Raw genomic sequence first — 23144 nt, 5'->3', positions numbered from 1 at the left:
TTGAAACAGAGATAATTCTTTGCTGTTTAACACAAGCTGGAGTCCTTTTGAGACAAATTGGGGGGAAAAAAGGAGGGGAGACCTTAGGGGAGAAGGGAGACCTGTTTAAATCTCTTTATTTTCAGGAAAACAATGATTTTAAAGATTCACTCTTTAATTTATAAAACAAACACAGCTGGTCTGCATGCCCTTTATCTGATTTCAAAGGCGCTAACCTTCCAGCTCTGGGCTCCAGAGCGCTGAGACTAATGAGGGTCATGTCCTGGGCTCAAACCCACTGTGGGAGTTGGGAGCAGAGACTGGGAAACCCAGATGACACAAGTGCTAAGTTCTCTAGTTGATGATTCACAAGTGTGTGCCAGAGTTGGCACACTTGTTTGCAAATAGTTGCAGATCCAAAGATATAATTCTTGATAATAGGCTATCACATCTCTCTAGTGCAGAGCAGGCAAACCATCTACCCCACATCTATCCCTTTTTATGCTCATAAATCCAGGACTGTTGGTTTCATTGACTCCCCAGAGATGTAGGGCAATAGCTAAGCACTTAGTAGTCCTCATGAAAAGTTCTTTCAATCAAAAGGCATCTATGTTAAGTACAACCTGGAATCCTGGACTGGATGCTGGAACAGCAAAAGGAACTGGTGGAATTTAGGTCAGGAGTTTAGCTAATAGTAATGGCCAATGTTAATTTTATTAGTTTTGACAAATGTACTGAGGTTATGCAAGATGTTAACATTAGTGGAAATGGAGCACAGATAAAGAGGATATTTAGGAATTCTCTGTACTAGCTTTGCAATGGTTCTGCAATATTACAAAACAAACTTTGTCATTAAGAAAATTCTGAGGTTAGAAAAAAGTTACAGAGCCAGGCGCAATGAGGCATGTCGATAATCCCAGCAACTTGGGAGACTGTGGCAGGAGGACTGCAAGTTAGAGTTCAGACTGGGCAAATTAGCAAGACCTTGTATAAAATAAAAAATAAAAAAGGCTGGAGAATGTAGCTCAGTGGTAATGTGCCCCTGAGTTCAACCCCAGTACTGCAAATAGAAAAAGAAAAAAAAAATATGGAGTCACTTGAAGAAAAAAACATGATATAAAAGATGGCATGGTCTCTAAAAAGCAAACAAAAAAACCCCCCAAAACAACAACAACAAAACAATTTATTTATGACAAAGGGATGCCCAGAGCATTCAATAATGGAGACCTGTGCTTATCAAATTTGGGGGGCGGTATATAAGTACTCCAAATGATTGGGAGGAGGGTCTAGAAATGTAGCCCAAGTGTCCTAAAAATCTTCTTTTGAAAAAAAAATTTATTTTTAGTTGTATATGGACACAATACCTTTATTTTATTTACTTATTTTTATGTGGTGCTGAGGATCAAACCCAGTGCCTCACATGAGTTAGACAAGCGCTCTGCCACTGAGCTATAGCCCCAGCCCCTCTATGGTCCTTTCTTGATAAGAATGTTTCTTTCCTTCCAGTATAAGGAGAGTATCTTTCACATGGCAGTCATGTCTTTTTGTGTGTGTGTGTGTGGTACTGGGGATTGAATCCAGGGGCATTTAACCACTAAGCTATGTCGCCAACCCTTTTTATTTTTTGAGACAGTGTCATGCTAAATTGCTCAGGACCTTGCTAAATTGCTAAGGCTGGTTTTGAACTTGTGATCTTTGTGCCTCAGCCTCCTGAGCCACTGGGATTACAGGTATGAGCTACCACACCCAGTTCCCAAACCCTTTTTGTTTTTTACTTTGAGACAGGGTCTTGCTAAATTGCTCAGGGTCTCACTTTGTCTGTTGCTGTTAAGAAGCAGAAGGAAAGAGTGATCTTGCATCTGTAGGTTTTCAAGTAGCTTTAACTCAACATGCCAGAGTGGCATATTTTTAAATCTTTTTTTTTTTAATAATTTTTAATTTTCAATGGACCTTTATTTTATTTATTTATATGAGGTGCTGAGAATCGAACCCAGTGCCTCACACATGCTAGGCAAAAGCTCTACCACTGAGCCACTACCCCAGCCCTTAAAATCTTTCAATACATTCCTCTTTAATGAATTCTTCCCTATTGCAATAGCCTGGATAAAATCATCTTCTTAATTGTCTGATTTATTTTGTCCTTGATACCTGTTTGAAAAATAATAGATGTACATGACAGAGCCTATCTCAATGTCTAATACAAAGATGTTAGTAATTTTTAGACACGGGTATTAACTGTGACTTCATTGGAATCACATTCTAGAGCTAGAGATGCTGTTCTTTTTTTTTTTTTTTTAAGAGAGAGTGAGAGAGGAGAGAGAGAGAATTTTTAATATTTATTTTTTAGTTCTCGGCGAACACAACATCTTTGTTGGTATGTGGTGCTGAGGATCGAACCTGGGCCGCACGCATGCCAGACGAGTGCGCTACCGCCTGAGCCACATTCTCAGCCCGGAGATGCTGTTCTAATATTGTCCAATCTCACCCTTCACTTTACAGAGGAGCCTGGTGAGGTCACACAGTTGGCTAATGGTAGGATGGGACCCCTGCTCAGGCCTTCCCACGCTCAGTGAAAGATCTTTCTCTCTCTACCCCATTTCCCCATGTTACAGGGACCATTGAGTCTGAGTAATGTCTGTAAAAACTAGCAAAGTGCTCCGCATGAAACAGGCCTTTGGTGAATGTGTTTTGAGTGAATAAAAGATCTAAATTCTCTCCATCTTCCTGGCAGCTTGAAGAGTGATGTCTCTGAAATTCTTCAAAAGAAACATAATTAGATTATTTTTTCACCATGCTGGGGATGGATCCCAGGGCCTCATGCTTGCTAAACAAGTGCTCTCCCACTGAACAACATCCCAGACCTCTAACTAATTTTTTTTTTTTTTTTTTTTTGTGGTGTCAGTGATTGAACCCAGGGCCTTGTACATGCGAGGCAAGCACTCTACCAACTAAGCTATATCCCCAGCCCCCCTAACTAGATTCTTAATCTGCCCCCTTTTTGTCATCTCTGGTTCATGGATACAAAAATGGACTGACAGCTCTTGTGAGTGGATTTTTTTTTTTTTTCATTTCTGGGGGTTTGAGACTAAAGTATGTCTTGCCTGAGCAAAAGGTAGTCTGAATCCTATAACTATAGGCATTGAACTCAGGTGCACTCAACCACTGAGCTACATCCCCAGCCCTATTTTGTATTTTTCATTTAGAGACAGGGTCTCACTAAGTTGCTTAGCATCTTGCTTTTGCTGAGGCTGGCTTTGAACTCACGATCCTCCTGTCTTAGTCTCCTGAGCTGCTGGGATTACAGGTGTGAGCCACTGCAGCTGGATCCCAGTCTTTTTTTATATTTTTTTTAGAGATGGGGTCTTGCTAAGTGGCTCAGGGCCTTGCTACATTGCTGAAATTGGCTCTGAACTTGTGATCCTCATGCCTGAGCCTTCTGAGTCGCTGGGATTACAGGAGTGCTTCACTGTGCCTGGTGGAAGTTCTCCACAGACCTGTTGGTTCTGTGTTCTTGGTCCTGCTCTATAGACGTGAACCAGTAATCAATAAGGAGTCCACCTGTGAGCGAACTGCCCTCCAACCCTCTTGCCTTCTCTGGTATGGGGCACTTACTCCCCCAAGGTGAGAGTTTTCCTTCTTCCCCCCACCTTCTTTCCTTTTTTCAGTATTGAACCCAGGGGTGCTTTACCACTGAGCTATAACCTCAGTGCTTTTTTTTTTTTTCAAAAATTTTTTAGTTGTAGATGGACACAATACTTTTATTTATTTTTATATGGTGCTGAGGATCTGACCAGTGCCTCTTATGTGCTAGGTGAGTGCTCTACCACTGAGCCACAACCCTAGTCCCTCCCCCGTCCTTTTTATTTTTTATTTTGAGACAAGATCTCCCTAAGTTGTTGAGGTCGACCTTGAACTTGCAATTCTCTTGCCTCTGCCTCCCAGTCACTGAGATTACAAGGGTGTTCCACCACACCTGGCTCTTTCTTTCTTACCAAAATCATGCGGGAAAGTAGTGTTCCCCTGGACTAGCATTCCCTTTGGGCTTCTGTCAGAGATGGACTCAAATTCCCCAGGAGAAATTAAGTAAACACAAGGACTTGGGCTGTCATCCAAAGGTAGCGGTTTCTATTTTAACTATGTGCTCCTGCCTCAGGCCAAATTGCCTTCTGCGGCAAGGCCATTTATAGTTGGGACAGGGTTCAGTACACGCTACCCAAAAGTGGCACCTTGGAATTTGGAAAAATATCAGAAACTCTCTCACCTTCTCCTTGTCCTTCTCTGAGACAGCCACGAGACCCTCTAAAGGTGCCTTCCCTGTAACCAGAGGAAAGCAGCATCCTTACCCTTGAAGACACAGGACACAGAGAAGAGTGACAGATAGGCCTTGCTAAGCTGCCCCAGCTTGTCATCTTTAGCTCATACTTTTTCTCCCTCAATCACATGTCTTCACAATGGCCTGCTCTTCATGCAACAAATTTATCTGTTTCTTTGGGTCATCATTTCATTACAAAGGGTCCTGTGTCATGTAAAACTTATACTAAATAAATTTACAAAATTTGCATTCTTTTTTTTTTTTTTTTTGGTACCAGGAATTGAACTCACAGGTACTCAATCACTGAGCCACATCCCCAGCCCTTTTTTGTATTTTATTTAGAGACAGGGTCTCACTAAGTTGCTTAGCGCCTCACTTTTGCTGAGGCTGGCTTTGAACTCTTGATCCTCCTGCCTCAGCTTCCCAAGCCTTTAAGATTATAGGTATGTGCCATCATGCCTGCTAGTCTGTCTGTTGTTTTAGGGACCCCAGCCAAGAACCCTGTGATGGGTAAGGGTGTTGCTTTTCCTCTTCCACACTAAAAGGGACATATTGGGTCAACTGAAAAAAGGTTTGTAGCAACGTTCAACTTGATGAAGTTGATAACAGACTATTGTTATAAAAGGGAATATCTTATTCATAGTAAATACAAAATGGTGTTTTCATGGGCCCATAAAAAGGTCATAATGTAAATCTTTATTCTTAAATAATTCCAAGGAACATTTTATATATATATATATATATATATATATATATATATATATATATATATATATATATAAATTGTGTATCTTCACATACATGTATTTATATAAAAGAGAGAATTAATCATGAAACAAATGGGCAAAATATGAATCTGAGGGGAAAAGTAGATGGTGTTATATATCCAGTCTATGTTCTTATTTTTCTTTGCTATTTTTTCTCTTTATTTTTTCCAATCTATGTTCTTGCAGCCTTTTTGCATGTTTAAAATTATTTGCAAATAAAAAGTAAACAAAAATTATATTTGCTCCTAACTCACTCTTTGGGCCTTATTATTACATAAATTTCAGCCTGACATCTCTCCTTTTATTCTTCAACAAACCATCCTAAAAGAGGAGTCAGCATCTCCTTCCTCATTTCTCTGACACTGACTCAATCCACAACCCAGGAAAACTGTCTTCTGCCCACAGGGTCTTTCTAAGACCCTGCCACCCCAGTGTCCTCCACTGGGCATCCTGCCCGAGATCCACACCCTTTGTGCCTTTCTACAGCCCCTGACATCCTTCACCATCCTCCTTTACTTGGAAGTCTTTCTAGAGCTTGTGGCCCTCTGCCCTTAGACTGTATCATCTCAATCATTTTGGGACTCACGCTGTCCCAATAGTTGGTCTGGGATTCTCTTTTTCTGTCTTCGTATCTTCCCTTTTTGGCTCCTGAGCCATGAGGATGACAGTGGGAGTGACTCCCAGAATCACCTCTTCAACTTCATCATTCTCCATGGTTCCAGAGCTCCATGCCCAGCTGCTTTGGTCAGCCCCTGCCTGTCTTCACCCACACTCTTCTTCCTGTGTTGAGGTCATTTAGTGGCTCATTCAGAATCGCCATCCCAGCAACTTCTCTTCACCTGCTTGCCCCACGTCCACTCCTGTTGGTCATTCTCCTCTGCCACACGTCTCCTATTTCCCCCTCTTTACCATGGCCACCTCACTGACCTAGACAGGTCCTCACTCTTGCTTTCACTAATGAACAGTCTTTAACTGTTCTACCCATCTCGGATTCCACCCTTTTGTCCTACCAAGAACCTATATTTTTTAAACACAGGCCTGATCGTATACTCCTTGGGGGGCTTCTTTCATGGCTCCCCAGTACTAACAGAATAAAAGTGAAATACCCTAAGCACTCAGGGACCTCCATAATTTAAACAAACCCTATCGTCCTAAATTTATCTTCAAAGCACCCTATGGTCCATGCACGCTGGGCTGGTCACTGCACCCTGAGGCCACCTGCACCCTCCTGACCCTGAATCTCTGCCCCTTCTCTGTTTATAACCCCCGGCCCTTCTTGTCATTGAAGGCCAAACCCAAATGCTGCACACTGTGTCAAGCAGTCCTTCTAGGGTTCTCTTGTTCCTCTGGGTTCCCCTCACCTGGCGTCATCTCTCCGGGGCTTCTCATGTGCTCCATGGTCAGCACCATGTCTCCCCGCCCACGGTGGGTGGATGTCTGCTACAAAGGCAGGCCCCACACAATCCCCGCTGGCAGCTTACTCACTGTGGAAGTGCTCTCTCAGAGTCTGTGCTTTGTCAGATGACTGCAACTCACACTTTCTCTATCCAGTCACGTTTTCACCCTTGTTGACTCAAACATCCCGAGTTTTTGGCAACCTAGTTTGGATCTTTCTGAGAGCCTGGGAATGGGTAAAGACATTTAGGGTACTGGTTGACAGAGCCTTGGGCCGAGCATAGCCTGCTCTGTAGGCTGCAGACAAAATCAAGCAGGGAAGGGCCATCTTTGGGGAATCTGAATAGGGCCGGATAGAATAGAAGTAGGGGAGAATGGAACAACCCTTTGGGTCTGGGACATAATCCAGTAGAAGGCCATGCCAGATGGGTCTCCTGCTATAGGTGGGGGAAAAATTTCTTACCCATTGCCAGGTTCATGTTACCCCAATATATGGGACTGAGGCTCCTTTAACAAAAGATAGATGACCAAGAAAGGAGCATACACATTTATTTACTACAAGTTTTACATGACTCGGGAATTTGTGTAATGAAATAAAGACCCTCCAAAAAACAAAGACCCAAAGAATTTAAGTAGTTCTGTGCCTGCTGTTAGATGAAGACTGGACAATTATGGAGATGGGGGAAGAAAAGATATGAGTTAATGACAATAAGCCAGCAGCTCAGCAAGTCCTGTGTGTGTCACTTTTCACTGTGTCCTGTATCTTCAGAGATAAAGATGTTGCTTTCAGGTGGGCATAGGACTGGTACCTCCCAAGGGGGTTATTAGGATTGCTCTGGGGGGCTGGCAGGAGAAAGTAAGATGGACCTTTCTAGGTTTTAGACCCGCTTCTGCTGTTTTCTCAGTTCCAGGGTGCTGTACTTTGGGGTAGCATGTGCTGGACCCTTCACTGGGAAGCAGATGATAATTTGAAAGTTCAAAATGCTTATTGAAGCTGGGCGTAGAGGTACATGCCTGTCATCCCAGTGGCTCAGGATGATGAAGCAGGAGAAGTACAAGTTCAAAGCCAGCCTCAGCAATTCAGCAAGGCCCTAAGCAACTTAGCAAGACTCTGTCACAAAAGAAAAAATAAAAAGGGCTGGGGATGTGGCTCAGTGGTCAAATGTTCCTTGGTTCAATCCCTGATTACCCTCCCCCCCGCCCCCAATAAAAAGCTTATTGATAGGGGGTGACACTTGTGAAAGATAAAAGGGCAGGGAGGCAGAAGTGGGTGGGGAGAGCCTCACAGTACAGTGTAGATCTTTCCCTGTCTCAGCCAAGCCCATGGGGAGCTCTGGAGCCAAGACTGCCCAGTAGAGGAGCTTCGTGCTGCAGAGCAGGCCAGGCCCCAGTATTCTGCTCTGCTCAGTCACCGGAGGGGGGGGGGCGCTTCCCAGGAGGATGTGGCCTCAGACCTGAGGTGGGTCCTGGGGCTCTAATGGCTGGAGGCTCACTGTACTCTTTGTAGCCAGTGGCACCTTGTTTCTTGGTGGGAGACCCAAGCAGGGCACCTGGTGACTTGCTCCAAAGGCAGCTCAGAAGCAGGTAGATTGGCTGGTCCCATGAGATACGAAGATATTGCTGTCTCTATTTCCATCTGAGCCCCCAGCCCCTGTTCTCCAGGCTCACAAGTTTCTGAACATGGTGCTTCAGGTACTTCACTGACAAAGTGCGGAGCAGACCGAGGGGTTCCCCAGTCACTGGTGGCCTAAGAGCAGAGGAAAGAGAAGGTCCCAAATTGTGGGCACTCTGTAAAGGACAGGTCAGGCTCCTGCCTCTGGCATCCTCTCCTCCTCCCCACTAGAGAGATGACTCTGAGCCTTAGGCTCAGGCCTGTTGAGGAACATTTCATTCAACTGACATGGCCTTGTCCCTTTGTCATCTAAACCTAGGACATCTACCTGCCTGCTGTCCTGGGACTACAGCAGACAGGGTCCATCTCGACCTTCAGCTTGCCTGTACTGGGAATCACTGAATTCTTGGTGCTACATCTTCCTTAGGAAAGAAGAAAGTGGGACCCTGTCCTGCCTCTCACTCTCCCCTCATCCTTCCCTTTCTTTCCCCTAAACTCAGACTGGTGAGAAACTGCTGAGAAACAACATTCACAATTAAGGACGAGGTCACGTTTAGTTCAGCACCATTGGCTGCTTAATTGGCTGCTTCTATGCTGCTCCCCTCATCTGCCAACACAGCCTCTAACAAGCTGCTTGCAGGGCAATTAATCCTCAGGTTCTGAGACCCGCCTGATGCAAGGGTCCTCTCCCCTCCTTTATCTGTGGGTTGTGAGGAGTAGATTCTTGTCTAAAAATCCTGTGTAAACTTGTGGGGCTCAGAGAACACACCCTCTGGAGGAGGAGGCTCCAGGATCCAGGAAGGAAGCACTAGCCTTCCTAAAGGGTCTAGAAAAAGCAGGCCTGACTGGCCCTTTTGGATCTTCTAGGCAAAGGGAGTGGAGAGACAGTAAGGTCTAATGGTCAGAGAATGCACAGAGTCAGGAAGGTCCTGGTTGATTTGAAACCCAGCTCTGTCTCTTATTAGCTCTGTGGCCTTGGGACAGTTATAGTTTCTAATCTTTTTTTGGGTTTCAGTTTCTTCCCATGTAAAAATGGCATACGTTTTACTATTACTCTATTATCACCTACAAATAAGAATGACATGATATTGCATATATCGAGTGCTAAGTGTGGGGCCTCGTGACTATTATTAGGGAAATAACAATATTGGAGGAGAAGATGATTTCAATTCCAACCTGGCAGAAGGACCTGTAAATGACAATGGCTGTGGAGAGGTGCTTGTCCTTCTGTGGGAATGAGAGGCAGCTGTGAAGTCAACCAAGTTCGAACAGAGTTAAAACTTGGATTTTTGTGGCACCGACTACCCTTATGAGGAAGGTATTGTGGGTGACCAGTGTAGGAAGAGCCCTCCTCCCAATCATACTCACTGCCCATTTGAGGCCATTAGAAGGAAGTCTCGTGCTATAGTTTGGAGCTGGATGTCCTCATAAGGCCCATATATTAAAAGGTTGGTCCCCAGCTGTTACGGTTTAGATATTAAGTGTCCCCCAGAAGCTCATGTGTGAAACAATGCAAGAAGGCTTAGAGGTGAGGTGATTGGGTTAATTCACCCCAATCAGTGAATCACCAAGGGATTAACTGAATGGTAACCGAAGGCAGATAGGGTGTGGCTGGAGGAGGTGGGTCATTGGGGGTATGCCTTTGGGATATATATTTGGACTCTGGCAAGTGGAGTCTCTACTTCGTGATGTGATGTCTTGAGTTCTTTCCTCTGCCATACACTTCTACCATGATGTCTGCCTCACGTCAGGCCCCAGTGAATGGAGTCGGCCATCTATGGACTGAGGCCTCTGAAACAGTGAGCCCCCCTTTCCTCCTCTAATTATTCTTTTCAGGTCTAGAAACAAAATAGCTTAACCAGTTGGGAAATGTTGGAAACTGTTGGGAGATGGTGGAAACTTTTAGAGATGGGGCCTACGGAGAGGTCTTAGTCATTGGGGGCATGACTTTGAAGGGGACAGTAGAACCCCAGCCTTTTGTGAGAAAGAGAGACAGCATCTCATTGGGGTTTTTTTCTGCCCAGAAGAATCCAAGCCACTCTAAATAGCCACTCTAGATCTTAATATCTTAAATAATTAAGTCACCCTAAATCCTAATATCTCAAATAATTAACAAATAATAAAACACAAACACTCAGAAATATATTTACAAAAGTGAATCCCCTGATAGATCTAGTCCACATGGGTTCTGGAATTAGACAAAGAAAAGATGGCTCTGGTGGTTTTATTGAAAGGGGTACATCAAAGGCAGGGGTTAGGTTTCAAGGGCAGAGTCTTGCTCTGTGATGTCTTGCAGTCAGGCTGATAGACATCTTGGCAGGTCAAACCCATTTCAGATGCTGTGTGAGATCTTAGGCAGAGCTTGAGGGGGAAGTTCACCTGCATCAGGCAGTCAATGCCTGTGGGGAGTGCCAGACTTATCCCCTCAGGAGGCTATTATGCTCACAGACATCTTGTGATACCAGTCCCTTCCTCTTCTCTTTTGCTTTCTGACCCTAAAGTGAGTGGTTCTGTTCCACCACAATGTTCTGCTTCACCACGGGCCAAAAAGCAATGGGGCCAGCCAATCATGAACCCAAACCGCTAAAACTGTGTACCCTCCAAACCCTTCTTCTCTGTATAAGTTGGTAATCTTGCATATTTGTGTGGAAAGGTGACTACACAACATGTATTCAGGACCCACGATGGCCATTACCATTATTAGTATTCAAAACTGAGTGTAGTTTATAAACACATTGACCTCCACATTCATGAGTGCATTTAATCCTCAGAACAACCTTATGACATTGGTGGAAGTTCACATTTCCAGAGGAGAAAACCAAGGCTCAGGGAGGTTGTTATTTGCCTTGTTGGCCACAGCACTGGGCACAGAGGTAGATCTGGAGCCCAGTTCTTCTGTTTCTGAGCCCAGTTCTTTACGAGAACAGTCCTCACTAATACCGCTGAGGGGATGTGTTGCTTATGACCCTTTCAAACATCGCTGGGAGGGCTGTCCAGGCTTCACTCCCTGTCTATAAACACGCAGGTCACTTGAGCCCAGCTACATTGCCGGTAAAAGGAAACGTCATGTCCCAAACCCCTAATTTCTGCCAAGACTTATAGGCTGAATGTGGGGCTCATGGCTGGGTTCCAAAAACGTTTCCACCGGTTTCATTACTGAACCTCAAGCCTCTGGGTGACTCATAGGATGGTACAAACATGCTGGAGCTTTCTGAAAACTATGCTCACTGTCCCCAGCTGGGAGCTGCATTGGAGGTCTCTGAGCCATCACGTATGGTCAGGAGAAAAAGTCAAATCTCAAAGTGAAATGGCTTCTTTGTTTTTGATGGTTCAGGGAAGAAATTGCTCTTTGAAAAATAGAAAAGATCTCCTTTTAATTTTTGTTTGAATTCTATTCAGGAGACCAAAAGCCTTCCATGTCTGAGTGGGGGTGAATCCAGCTCCACATGGGTGGAGGGTGGGAATAGTGGTCAGTGAAGGTGACCAAGGACTTGTGCTTGCAGGAGGGCATGCCTGGTCCCCCAGTTTATGTTGTTACCAATGGTGATTGTGTTTATTTGCATTCCAGTCATTAGGAAACTGAGGGATGGGACCCGAGTTCTCAGCTTGGAACTAAAGTCCAGTTGTCCTACCACTAGATCTCAGGCAACTGTGTTGATTGCTTAAAAAAACAAATGAAACAACAACAACAACAACAACAAAAATATACAAAGCTAGTGCACGACTAGAATCCCAGCTACTCTGGGGGCTGAAACAGGAGGATCACAAGTTCAAGGCCAGCCTCAGCAACTTAGTGAGACCCTATCTCCAAATAAAAAATAAAAAGGACTAGGAATGTAGCTCAGTTGGTAAAGCGCCCCTTGGTTCAATTCTTAGTACCACCATAAACAAATAAATATAATAATAAAAACACTTTAAAAATAATAAAAATGTTAACTGAGAAACCAGGGAAATAAGAGAAGAAGAATGGAGCCATTTGAAATATCTGGATGCCTGAGAAACCTTTTCTGGATTCCTTCCAATTCCTCAAGGAACCTTTTCTGGATTCAGTTGTTTTTGATCTCTCTAAAGAGGATGGGGCTGGGGTAGAAGGGGAGGGAGGATGGAGTCAACAAAGTCATCACAGATAATGGAAATTCAAGAGAATCTTAAGCCATTATTTCCTTTCAGCTTCCTCCTCAAACATTTTACTGGGTTAGTTAAGAAGCTAAACTGGCTGATTTGGAGGTTTTTTTTTTTTTTTCCTTTTTTCTTTTCTTTTTTCTTTTTATTTTACCCAATCCTTTCGGGCAGGCTTGTTAATGAGCAGGGGATAGCTGAAAGGCAGGCAGGAGTAGGTAGAGAAAGGGGGAGTCATAGTAACCCACAAACTAGATAATTGGCCTGTGATTGATCAAGGACAATATTTTAGCTCTGCCTCTTTGAGGGAAGCCCAGAGACGAACACTGGGAAGAGTGGGCATCTCAAACTCCCGAAGCCTTAATGAAGAAGGACTCTGCTCATGGGAATGTTGAGCAGGATGTCATAAGTACCCAATTAAGGAAGCCCTTGCAAGATCGTCCACTCCCAGGAAGCATGGAGAAGGATGGAGAATTTGTTCATTTAAGATCAAAACAACAACAAAACCTTGTCAGTTTTATAGACATTAAATAGACATTATTGGTCGGCTCCCCAATATTAATCCATATCCATTCCTCCTCTTAGCAAAATCTTCAATTTCCTGTGGGAAATTATCTTCCCTCACTTTTTAGTTGTGTGATTCTAGATGATTCCACAGTTAATGCTAAGTAGTGAGCATGTGACCCAGTAAATCAGTGCTTACATTTTCCTTGGTCTTCTTGATTGACCCCCAGGTGGGAACATCACCAAGGGCTGGGAATGTAGCTCAGTCATAAAGCACTCTGGGTTCCATCCCCAGTACCAACAAAACAAAACAAAACAAAAATCTTTATGTATCAAACACCTGAATAAAATATCTTGAGCCAGTTTTCATGGAATTGGCCTTCTTTTACAACTAAAACCATTCCATCTTAAATAACTTACAATAGACAGCAACAAATAGGACAGAAAGTCAGCATCTTTGCTGGGAGGGAACAGAGAGAGATAGACACCTACTGAAAACAGTGTCTGCTACACCCCAGAACAGAGCAGCTGGGATATGGATGCAAGTCTTAGGCCCTGTTTTTGCCTTTGCAGAGCTCAACATGATGAAAGCAAAGTCTAAGCTAAGCCCCAGATCAAGGTTCACTGGACTGTTTCACAGGCCAAGCATTAACTACCACTCACCCTCGGTGTGCAGGGAGTAAAGTGAAAGAATCATGGCCCAGGGCAAACATGGACATCTCCAGGAAGAGCAGTGGTGCTACCCTCTGCATGAAGCGTGTCATCCCTCTTTCCTCTGAGCTGACAGCTACCAACAAAGCCAAGCTTTATTCCCACTTAGTAAAAAAAAAAAAAATTCTCACTACGGACCATGTGTGATCAATGCCCTTGCCTCAGGTGGGCTGTGGGCTTTCAGAAAAAAATATCAACATAATTTGCTTACAAAATCCTATTCCTGCCAGGCATGGGGGGCAGGGGGGGGACGCATATACCTGTAATTCTAGCTATTCTGGAAGCTAAGGCAGGAGGCTCTCAAGTTCAAGATCACTGTAGGCAATTTAGTGATTCCTTACCTTAAAATAAAAAAATAAAAAGGGCATGTCTTTCCGGAGGTGCACTGATGCTCCTTTTGTCTCTCAGGAGTGTCTCTGCCATAAAGAGAAGACCTGCCTTGGGAATATCTCCCATTCTTGGGGACTGTCTGAGTTTCCTGTAACAAATGACCACAACTTTATGACTTAACAATAATGCAAATTTATACTCTTAGAGCTTTGGAGACGAGAAGTGTGAAATCAGTTTCACTGGGCTAACATCAAGGTGTCAGCAAGGCAAGTTCTTTTGGAGGCTCTAAAGAAGAACCTGTTTCCTTGCCTTTTTCAGTTGCTAGTAGCTGCCCTTCTTTCTTGGTTTGTGGCCCCTTCCTCCAGTTTTGAAGCACATCACTCCAATCTCTGCTTCAGGCTTCCTATCACTACCTCTTCAGGCAGGTACTCGCCTCTAAGAGGAAGACAGAGAGAGTTCTATTTTTCTCTTTTAAGGACACTAAATTATTAGGGCCCACCCAAATAAATATAGAATAATCTGTCCATCTCAAGATCCTCAACACGATCACATCTGCCAAGTCCCTTTTGCCACATGAAATAACATTCACAGGTTCCAAGGATTAGGACCTGCTTATCTTTGGGGGGCCATTCTACAGCCCACCACAGCAACCGAGTCTGGGGAAGTCTGGTTGACCCAGGCCACGCTCAGGGGCCTGCTCCTCTTTGCTTTGGTGATGTCTGTGCCACCAGGGAAGACAAATGCAAGCCTCCCCAAAGGGCTCCACTCTGCCCCCTGAGTTGTGATTTCTTTGCTGGTGAACTCATTCTGCTAACCACTGGCATTTGTCAGAGGCAGCAGGCCATGAAAATCTTGGCCACATTCATCTTGGACCTTGAGAATCTGCCTCCAGGCTGCAGGTTCATGAATACTACTGCTGCTGGCCCCAGGGTCCCCCTCAGCCCAATATATAAAAAAGACTGTGAGGAAGTCTGGTTATTGGGGCCAGCTCTGCTCCAGGATGTCAGCCTATCCATTCCCAGGAGGCAGTGGGGAGCTCTCTCCATGTCCTCAAATAAATCGCCCTCCTTCTTGGGTGGGACAAGCATCATCTGAGGCTGTGGTAGATCCAAACTCCAGGAAAGTCTTTCTCATTGGGGCCTGAGCTGGGCTTCACAGAGGAAGGGCATTATGTCAACGCAAACAAAGTGAAACCGCAGGGTCCTGCTTGGTGGGGCTTTGTTCTGCCAAATCCTTCAGGCTACACAGCCCTGCCCTGGCTCTCCTCCTCCCTGTGCCAGGACATTCCTGTGTGACTTTGCAAAAGCAGTGCAGTTTGTTTTTAGGAGATTTGAGAGATGGCTTCAGAGCACCCTCCTCTCCAGAGTATGGGGGAGAAGGAGAGAAAATTCTCCTCAAACTGTGAAGGTGGGAGATAGTTCTTGTCAGGATCAGGATTAAATTGAGTTGTTGCTCTGTCTGTTATTTATGAGTGACTCTTTGGGCTAACACATAAATTTTTAATAGCAAGAGGATATATGTGTTAAAATTACCTCTAAATAAAATTGAGCTAGGAAAGTATAATCCCAAATGCTGGGAAATGGCATTTTTTAATGTATTTTTTAGTGGAAGAATATAAGTCTGTGTGTATTTACCCAATGTCCTCATGTGAGCAGAAACGAATATACTTTAGTAATTCAGACTAATTAGGTAAGAGGCCTAAGTGAGATGTCTGAATTACTATTTATTAAAAGGAATGTAGTTTTATTATTTTCAAGATCTTTGAGTAAGGAAGCTAACAAGATGTTACCTAGGAGACATATTTACAGATTTATTCTTCAGGTAAAAAATGCTTCAATTTAGAATTCAGCTCTTGGGAGGCCAACATTGGCAAACTGAAGATGTGTTCTTACTGCAGGTCGGAGACATATTGGAATGTTTTGATTCATATTAAACAGAAATCAATCACTTATTTTGTGTTAATTGTCATGGACTTCGGTGCCTGAAGTTCAGGTATCAGCTACCACATCTATACCACAGAATAGTCATGGTACCTCAGAGCAGAAAAAAGGTGTTTGCAGTCATCTGGTCAACCACCCTCTCTTGACCTGGGAGGAGATTGTGGGCTACCAGCAGCCCACACTAGGACAAAAGAATTGGGATCTGAATTTCTGGCTCCCAGGTCAATTCTCTTTCCTCTTTTACTGCTACTTGTTGGGCATTCACAGCCACCTCAGAGAAGTGGCAAAGGAAATGGACAAGAGGGAACAGAAGAGCCACCGATTTTGAGAAAGCAATAAATCATCCTGCTATGATCTCTGAACTGGAATTGGAGCAGGAGACCACTTATGCTTTCTCTTCCCTGCTGGCCCTGGAGCCAACGGCAGTATCAGTAGCAGTTGTCATTTATCCAGTGCTTACTTGGTGCCAGACATTCTCCTAAGTCCCAGACATGGATTCACTCATTTAATCCTCAGAACAGCCCTTTCAAGTAGGTATTATTATTAATCCCATTACATCTGTGAGGAAACTGAGGCAAGGAAGAAGTACTCACTCAAGGTCATAAGTGACTGAGCCAGGGCTCAGCTGACTTTTAGAGTCCCCTCCCCTGAGCACCACTCTGTCTTAACCATTTTGCTCTATGCCACTCTTCCAACAGGTGGCACAAAATACTGGCCCTTCAGCTATTGGGTATTCTGTAAAGGCCTAGAGTGGCTGAAGTCACTCAGTTGGTTGCAAAAAGTCTGGTTTCTCAGTTTATCATGGGGGTGTCTGTCATATTGTGTTATCATGTTCTTGTGTGCCACAATGTGAGAAAAGTTGGGAAGCATGGCTTTGTTCTATAAGATAGTCGTGACAGATGATTCAATCAGTGTCTATGTTACTTGTTACTCTCTGGTCAGCTTAGAAAAAACTTGCCATCAGGTGGCCTGAGAGGCTGGTGATTTAGCCTCTCAGACTCTACTCACTCCTCTGGGAGCATCTCAGGAACACAAGAGAGACACAGCAAGAGGAGGCCCGGATTCACAAAAACCCTTTATCTACCATAAAGGCTGTTGGGCCCATGCCCTCTGAGAACCAGTTAGGCACCCATTGGTGTGTGATGGACAGCATCTTTTGATCCCAGGAGGGGAGAACATTGAGGTTCAGAGTCCCAGAACCTGAACTGGGTGTGGGTTCTTTTTAAACTTCTCTATCTGCCATATAGGGGCACCTGAATTCTGTTCTGGTATAGCAATGAGATGTTCCTTGAAGGAGAATTACCTGTTCCAGAGATGTCAGGGTTAGAGGAGTCAGCAATTATGAGCTTATGAGATAATGACATGTGATGGCAAATTATACTATAAGAAAAAAATTTTTAAGATTCAGTTTGAACTATTTTCCCATATAAACTTACTGCCTCAGGAAAACTGTGGTTAAAATTATACATTACCAGGAAACTTCAAATTTCCTCTAGAGAGCCAAAATAGAAATACAAGAAGCATTGTTGAAATCATCCCAAATTGGAAGCAATGATTATTCAATTAAAAATAAGTGTAGTTACACTTTTTGTTTACATGATATCTTCTAGCAGCTTTTAGCTAGAGGCTCAAAGGGTATTGTAGTAATCCTAGACTTCAACCTCATCTCTGTGATGGGCAGCTAACCTTTTTCCCTACAAATCTCCAAAGATGTAACTTGCTCTCCTCTCATTGAATCCACTTCAGTTTTCATGGATTTCATGGTCAGAAAGTGCCTTCTTCTGTTTATCCTAAGTCTTCGTGCTATGATTTTAACTCATATTTTTTGTCCTGTCCTAGGGAAAATGGAAGCCATAGTTAATCCTTCACATTCTTACACAGCAAAACTAAGCCAACCCCTCTCTATCACCCTACAAAGGTAGCTAGGGCTTATATCACAAAGCTTTCATTTGCAGAGAGAGTTACCTCTGAACCATCTTCAAATTCTCACCATGGAAGAGTTGCAGGATCCATACCAGAATGAAATGTGATGGTAGACCAGGGTTGATTCCGTTTCCCATCTGTATAGCCATGGATTGGCCAGTGCCTAGCCTTCTGTGAGGAGAAAATTACAGGGACTACAGGAAGAAGAGGTACTATTTGCAAAAGATGAGACTGAGACTAGTCCCATACCACTGTATGCTGGCCTGGAATCTTGGCCAGCTCCTTTGAGCTCCTCAGGGTGGTCCTTCTCAGTATAAAGGAAGGTAGCATCTATTTCACACAACCTTACAGGGTGATGCTAAGAGCAAATAATTTAAAGCTGGGGCTGTAACTCAGCAGCAGAGCACTTGCCTCGAAAGCAAAATGCCCTGGGTTTGATCCCTGGCACTGTTTAAAAAAAAAAAAAATACAGGAGGCCATTGTTTTGGACTAAGCTCCTGCACTAGGACCCAACAGATCAGGCCAAAATCAAAATAGAGTCTCTCAAGCTAAAGTTCCTTGTCACTAAGCTGTTTACCTTACCTTCTGAAAAATCAGGATTAAAGAGATAACAGCCAAATTTCCCAAATGGGGCCAGTTTCAACTGGCATGATAATGAAATTCCCTTTGCCTTAATCCTTACACAAAAAAAGGTAATCTGAAGTAACCTGATGTTAACTAACCAGTTATTTTTCTATTGTTCTATCTCCCTGCCCTGCCTTACTAGCAAAGTAGCTTTGAAATGACCAATCTGACTCTTGTTTTTAGTTTCTGCTTTCTTTAGGCCTTTTCTGTCTATAAAAGAGACTCCCCTGCTCAGCTCATCAGAACACTTATTCTATTTTATGGAATAGAGTGTTGCCCAATTCTAGAATAAAAAATAAAGCCAATTAAGATCTTTAAACTGAATTATTGTAATTTAGTCCTTTGACAGTACCCATTACAGTGAGTCCTTTGGATTCAGGCCTAGTCAATAGAAGATGTCCATCAAAATACACATATTTCACTGGGTGTGGTGGCACATGCCTGTAATCCTAGTGACTTCGGAGGCTGAGGCCAGAGGATTGCAAGTCTGAGGTCAGCCTCAGCAACTTAGCAAGACCCTGTCTCAAATAAAAAGGACTGGGATGTAGCTCAGTGGTGAAGCATGCCTGGTTTCAATCCCTAGTACAAAACCCAAAAAAACATATTTCATCCAGGATGGGAACCAACCCCTTGACAACTGCTTCTACATTATTACAGATAACTTGGGTAATTCCCTAGCAGAGGACTGGGCATTGGAGGGATAGTAAGTGTTGTTTTGGGGACATGAGGATGTTGGCTTATGTGTATGGGCAGAGTGTTGGACAACGGGGACTTTGGAGTGGGAGAAAGAACATCAACCTTCAGTCCTAGATTTGCCATTTGTGGATGATTTGACTTTGGGTACTTTGTTTACTGTCTCTGCTGCTTAGCTTGCTCTTCTGAGGAAAAAAAAAAAAAGACAGAAGGATATGCATATACCCCACAGGTGGGTCTGAGGATTAAATAGTAGTGTGTGGGTGTTTGTGTTTTATTAAGCAAGAGGGGAAATGCAAACGTTGGTCATTGCCACTGCTTTGATCTCTACCATGTTTCCCAGGACCCAGGGCCAATAGAGAGGGGTGTAAATCACCAGCTAGTTACTTTGCTCAGGACACTGGATGTGTCTGTGCATGGGATGTGTGTGGAGCGGGTGAGTCCATGAAGAGACGCTGTAATAACAGCTTTGATTCTGGATCTACCTGCTGAGAGCCTGGCACTGTGCTAATGACTACCTGCATTACCTTGAGGCCTTATAACAGCCTGATATTAGTGATATTATTAGTGTATCTATATTTTTCTTTTTCAATTTTGGAAGAGGAAAGGAAGTCAGGACAAGTCATGGACCAAGGTCATATAGTAGTAAGAGATGAAATTGAGACTCAAAATGAGGCTAGGAGTCTTTGGGGCCTCACTTCTTAGTATTTGCTCCCCCTATAAATGTCTTTTCAGGTTCTACACCCCAAAACTTTCGCTAGGGAAGCCCTGGTTGAAACAGGAGACAGGCAGATCCTAGCACTGTTCCAACTCAGCTAACACAGGTAGCAGGCAAATGGGGCTCCCTGTTCTTCACTGAGATGTCTGGATATCCCAAATGTGAAGTGACCATCCCATATTCAATGTCACCCCAAAGTGCCTGTTCCTCATTTGGAGCATTAGTAGTTGTAACAGAAGCAGTAATATTTCAACAACAGTGATGATTAGTTACAGAAGGAGCCAAGTGACGGCTCATCTCCATGTAAAAAGGGCTTTGGGTCTTTCCAGGCACCCTGGCCTGTTCCATCCTATTTCAATAGGGGTGCAGACTGCCTGCCTGGCATCCAACTGGCAGCACAGAGCTGTTGTGACACAGACCCCTCCAAACTCAAAAAGCTTTTCATCAGCTTGCAAGGGAGGAGAGGGGAGTGGAAGAAAAATCATGAGAATGCAAAAGCAAGGGGGGGGGATTAACCCTTTCTGCATGAGGGATCCTTTCAGCCACTCCCTTTCCCAAAGAGAAGGTATGTGTGAGAGAGAGGGAGGTGTGGGGTGGGATTGTTTCTCCCCCGAGGCCAGGCCGAGGCCCAAACAACTATTTTTGAACTCCTGCCTCAATTTGATGTCACATGTTCATTTAACTCCGCCACCAAGCTGGTGTGACTTGGGAATTAGGAATGACAGGTGATTTGTTTCAATCACATAATCCTTCATCCACAGGAAATGGAGGCACTGTTGGTTTCCTCCTGAGGCCTCTGAAACCAGAAGGCCAACTTTGTAGGTGTGCAGTTTCACACCCTGGGCGTCTACCATAAGGGGACCAATGGGACAGACGGGAAGGAAAACATTCCATGATCTGGCTGGGGTCACCTTCTGCTCTGTGGGAGGGTTGGGGACCAGCCAGGGCAGAGGCCAGAGCCAGGGGAGAGAGGGTGTTACTGTGTGGCGGGAGCCAAGAACAAATGTGGGTGAAGTGGATGAGGTTTAATTTAGCAAGGGTAGTGTCATAACTGTCTCTTTAGCAACCGCAAGGTACAAACTCTGGGAATAACGACTGCTCACCCTTATTTAAAGATCTCTATAGACCCATGAGTATTAATGCAAAATGAACTTTTTTTCTGCAATGCTAATATTTTTGGTCTAGAAATCACTGTTTATGTTAAAATCTTTTCTGAAGCTAACAAGTTCAAAACACAAGATTAAAAACAATAAGAGCATTCTGCCTTTTTTTTTTTTTCCAGTCCTTGGGATTGAATCCAAGGCTGTTCCACCCACTGAGCTGTACTTTATTATGTTTTGTTTTAAGGCAGGGCCTCCCTAAGCTGCTGAGGCTGGCTTCGAACTTGCAATCCTCCTGCTTCAGCCTCCAGAGTTGCTGAGATCATAGGTCTGTGCTACCACACCCAGAGAAACTTGAGTTTGGGGGCTCTAAATTCAATGTTCTTCTTATGACTCCTTGCAGTAGTCCCCGTCACTAACAAATTAAATGTGTTCTTACAGGGCCCCTTTGCCTTGGACAATAATTACCAAAACTCCTGGGCTGAGGAAGAAACTAAGTCACATGACTCTCTAGCAACTATTTTCAAAAAATACCTTCCAGTACATTTTAACCACAACCATCCCCACCTTTGTTTGGTTGTGATATTTATTTCTCAGGGTCCCTCTTGGGTCTTTTTCTACTAAGATTCCCATTTCCAGGAGGTCTTCCTTCTCTCTTTGACTCCAGTTTCCCTTCATTCTTCAGCCCTGGGTCATTCATAAGAGTCTATGCTCCATCCCAGACGTGACCTCCTTAGAATCCCAAACTCCAGCTTGTCCCAGAAGGGACCACACATTCAGAATGGGTGGACAATCCCACAGAAGTGCCTCCCCACTACCCTCTGGGCCCAGCCCTCCTCTTGTTGCTCCTACCCTGAGTTCCCCATTCTCCTAGAAAAGGTTTGAGATGGACATGTAGTTAACATAACCCAACTCTGACTTGGAGGGCAGAATGTGGCACTGGTTGTAAACCTCCTTTTTGCCAGGGGGCCTGTTCACCATCTTCTGCTCCTTTTCTCCAATAAAATGACCCATTTAAGCCAGATTTTTCTGATTAACAAGCTTCCTACTAAATGGCTTCAGCTGTACTTGTTGATTTATGGAACTCAGAGAGTACTGCTCAGCTGTGGTCCCCTGCCTTGGTCCAAGGGCCTGAGTGAGCCATCTGCCCTGGTGACACGGTGCTAGGGCACAAGCTACCCTCTGAGAGGCAGCTTCAGAAGGGGCTTTTTAAAAAAACATTGTAATTATGAAAATATCGAAATGCAAAATTATAGGAAATAATTACCTGCCATTACCTGCCCATCTTGTTTGATCTGTTTCTCTCTACTTTCTTAACTGCCCTTCATCTAAATTAAACTATATCATTCATCTAGGAAGAGTTCAATGTATTTTCTAAAAGATAAAGACCATCTGAGCTTTTAACAGAATTGCAATGGCATTATCATATCTAAAAATATTAACAATAATTCCTTAATATTATCTGATATCCACTCAGTGTTCAAATGTTCTTGATTGTCCCTAAATAGCTTTTCATGTTTGAGTCATTCAAATCAAGATCCCAGTTACATTTGATTGATGTGATGACTCATGTGTTTTTAAAAAATCTGTAATAGTCTCCCCCCAACCCCAGGGCATCTTGAAATAGACAAGTTCCCAAAACATATGTTCACTATGTCCTCACCAATGAGGAAATCCCCAAAGCACCCTTATCCCTAGAAACTTTTTTTATATTGTGGTTTTTCTTCTGCCATGGCTTCCTATTACCATGGCCCCCACTCAAAGGCTTCTGCCGACGTCCCTCAGGATGCCCTAAGAAAGCTGAATCATCTTACACCAATACTGATTGCAACATGAGACCTAGAGGGCTAACAGTTATAACCCCTTCATCCCAATAATAAGTTATGTAATTTGATTTTTTTTTTTTTTTTTTTTTTGCCAGTGCTGGGGATTGAACCTAGGGCTTTTGCTGGGCAAGCACTCTAGTTATCCCTAGCCCAAATCGCACATTTATTAACACATAATAAGTACTTGCCGCAACCCAGTAGGATAGGTCCTTTACAATCCTTACCTTACCTTACAAATAAAAGAATAGAGGGAGAGAAGATTCAGTTCTACTCATCCAATCTTGACTTTGGAATTAGGTTGTCTGTTGAATGCACCCACGTGCCTAACCACTGAGAGACACTGCTTCATTATGCAAGGGCTTATTTCCTTCCAAGGCTTCTGGGGCTTCAAGGCTCCTCTCAAGCAGAGCCCAGGGAAAAAGGAGAAACCTAGATCAGCAGGAGATGTTTGCACCCTTGGGGAAAGGTTCGGGCAAACAGGCAGTGGTCGGGCATGGCCAACAGAGACCTGGGAATCTTCTGTGGATTCCCTTTGACCACAATGGCCTGTGCCTATCCCTGAGGGAGGCAGTGAACAGCTTCCCCTACCCC

General features: G+C 43.9%; 2 long non-coding RNA genes across 2 annotated transcripts in view; both read right to left on the bottom strand.

Annotated features, from left to right (window-relative positions):
* Positions 1-23144, bottom strand: part of LOC144365604 (uncharacterized) — a 49049-nt gene that overhangs the window by 19989 nt on the left and 5916 nt on the right. The gene's annotated exons all lie outside the window — the stretch shown is intronic.
* LOC144365603 (uncharacterized) lies at positions 10274-20813 on the bottom strand. Its single transcript, XR_013424245.1, has 2 exons — positions 17635-20813; positions 10274-14164 (listed from the first exon to the last, which is right to left on the bottom strand). It is a non-coding gene; the product is annotated as an uncharacterized LOC144365603 (long non-coding RNA).

This window comes from Ictidomys tridecemlineatus, chromosome 7, assembly GCF_052094955.1.
Source record: "Ictidomys tridecemlineatus isolate mIctTri1 chromosome 7, mIctTri1.hap1, whole genome shotgun sequence".
In the NCBI taxonomy this organism is placed as follows: Eukaryota; Metazoa; Chordata; class Mammalia; order Rodentia; family Sciuridae; genus Ictidomys; species Ictidomys tridecemlineatus.
Note: the sequence above shows the minus strand (reverse complement) of the source record. Positions and strands in the feature narration are given on the sequence as shown.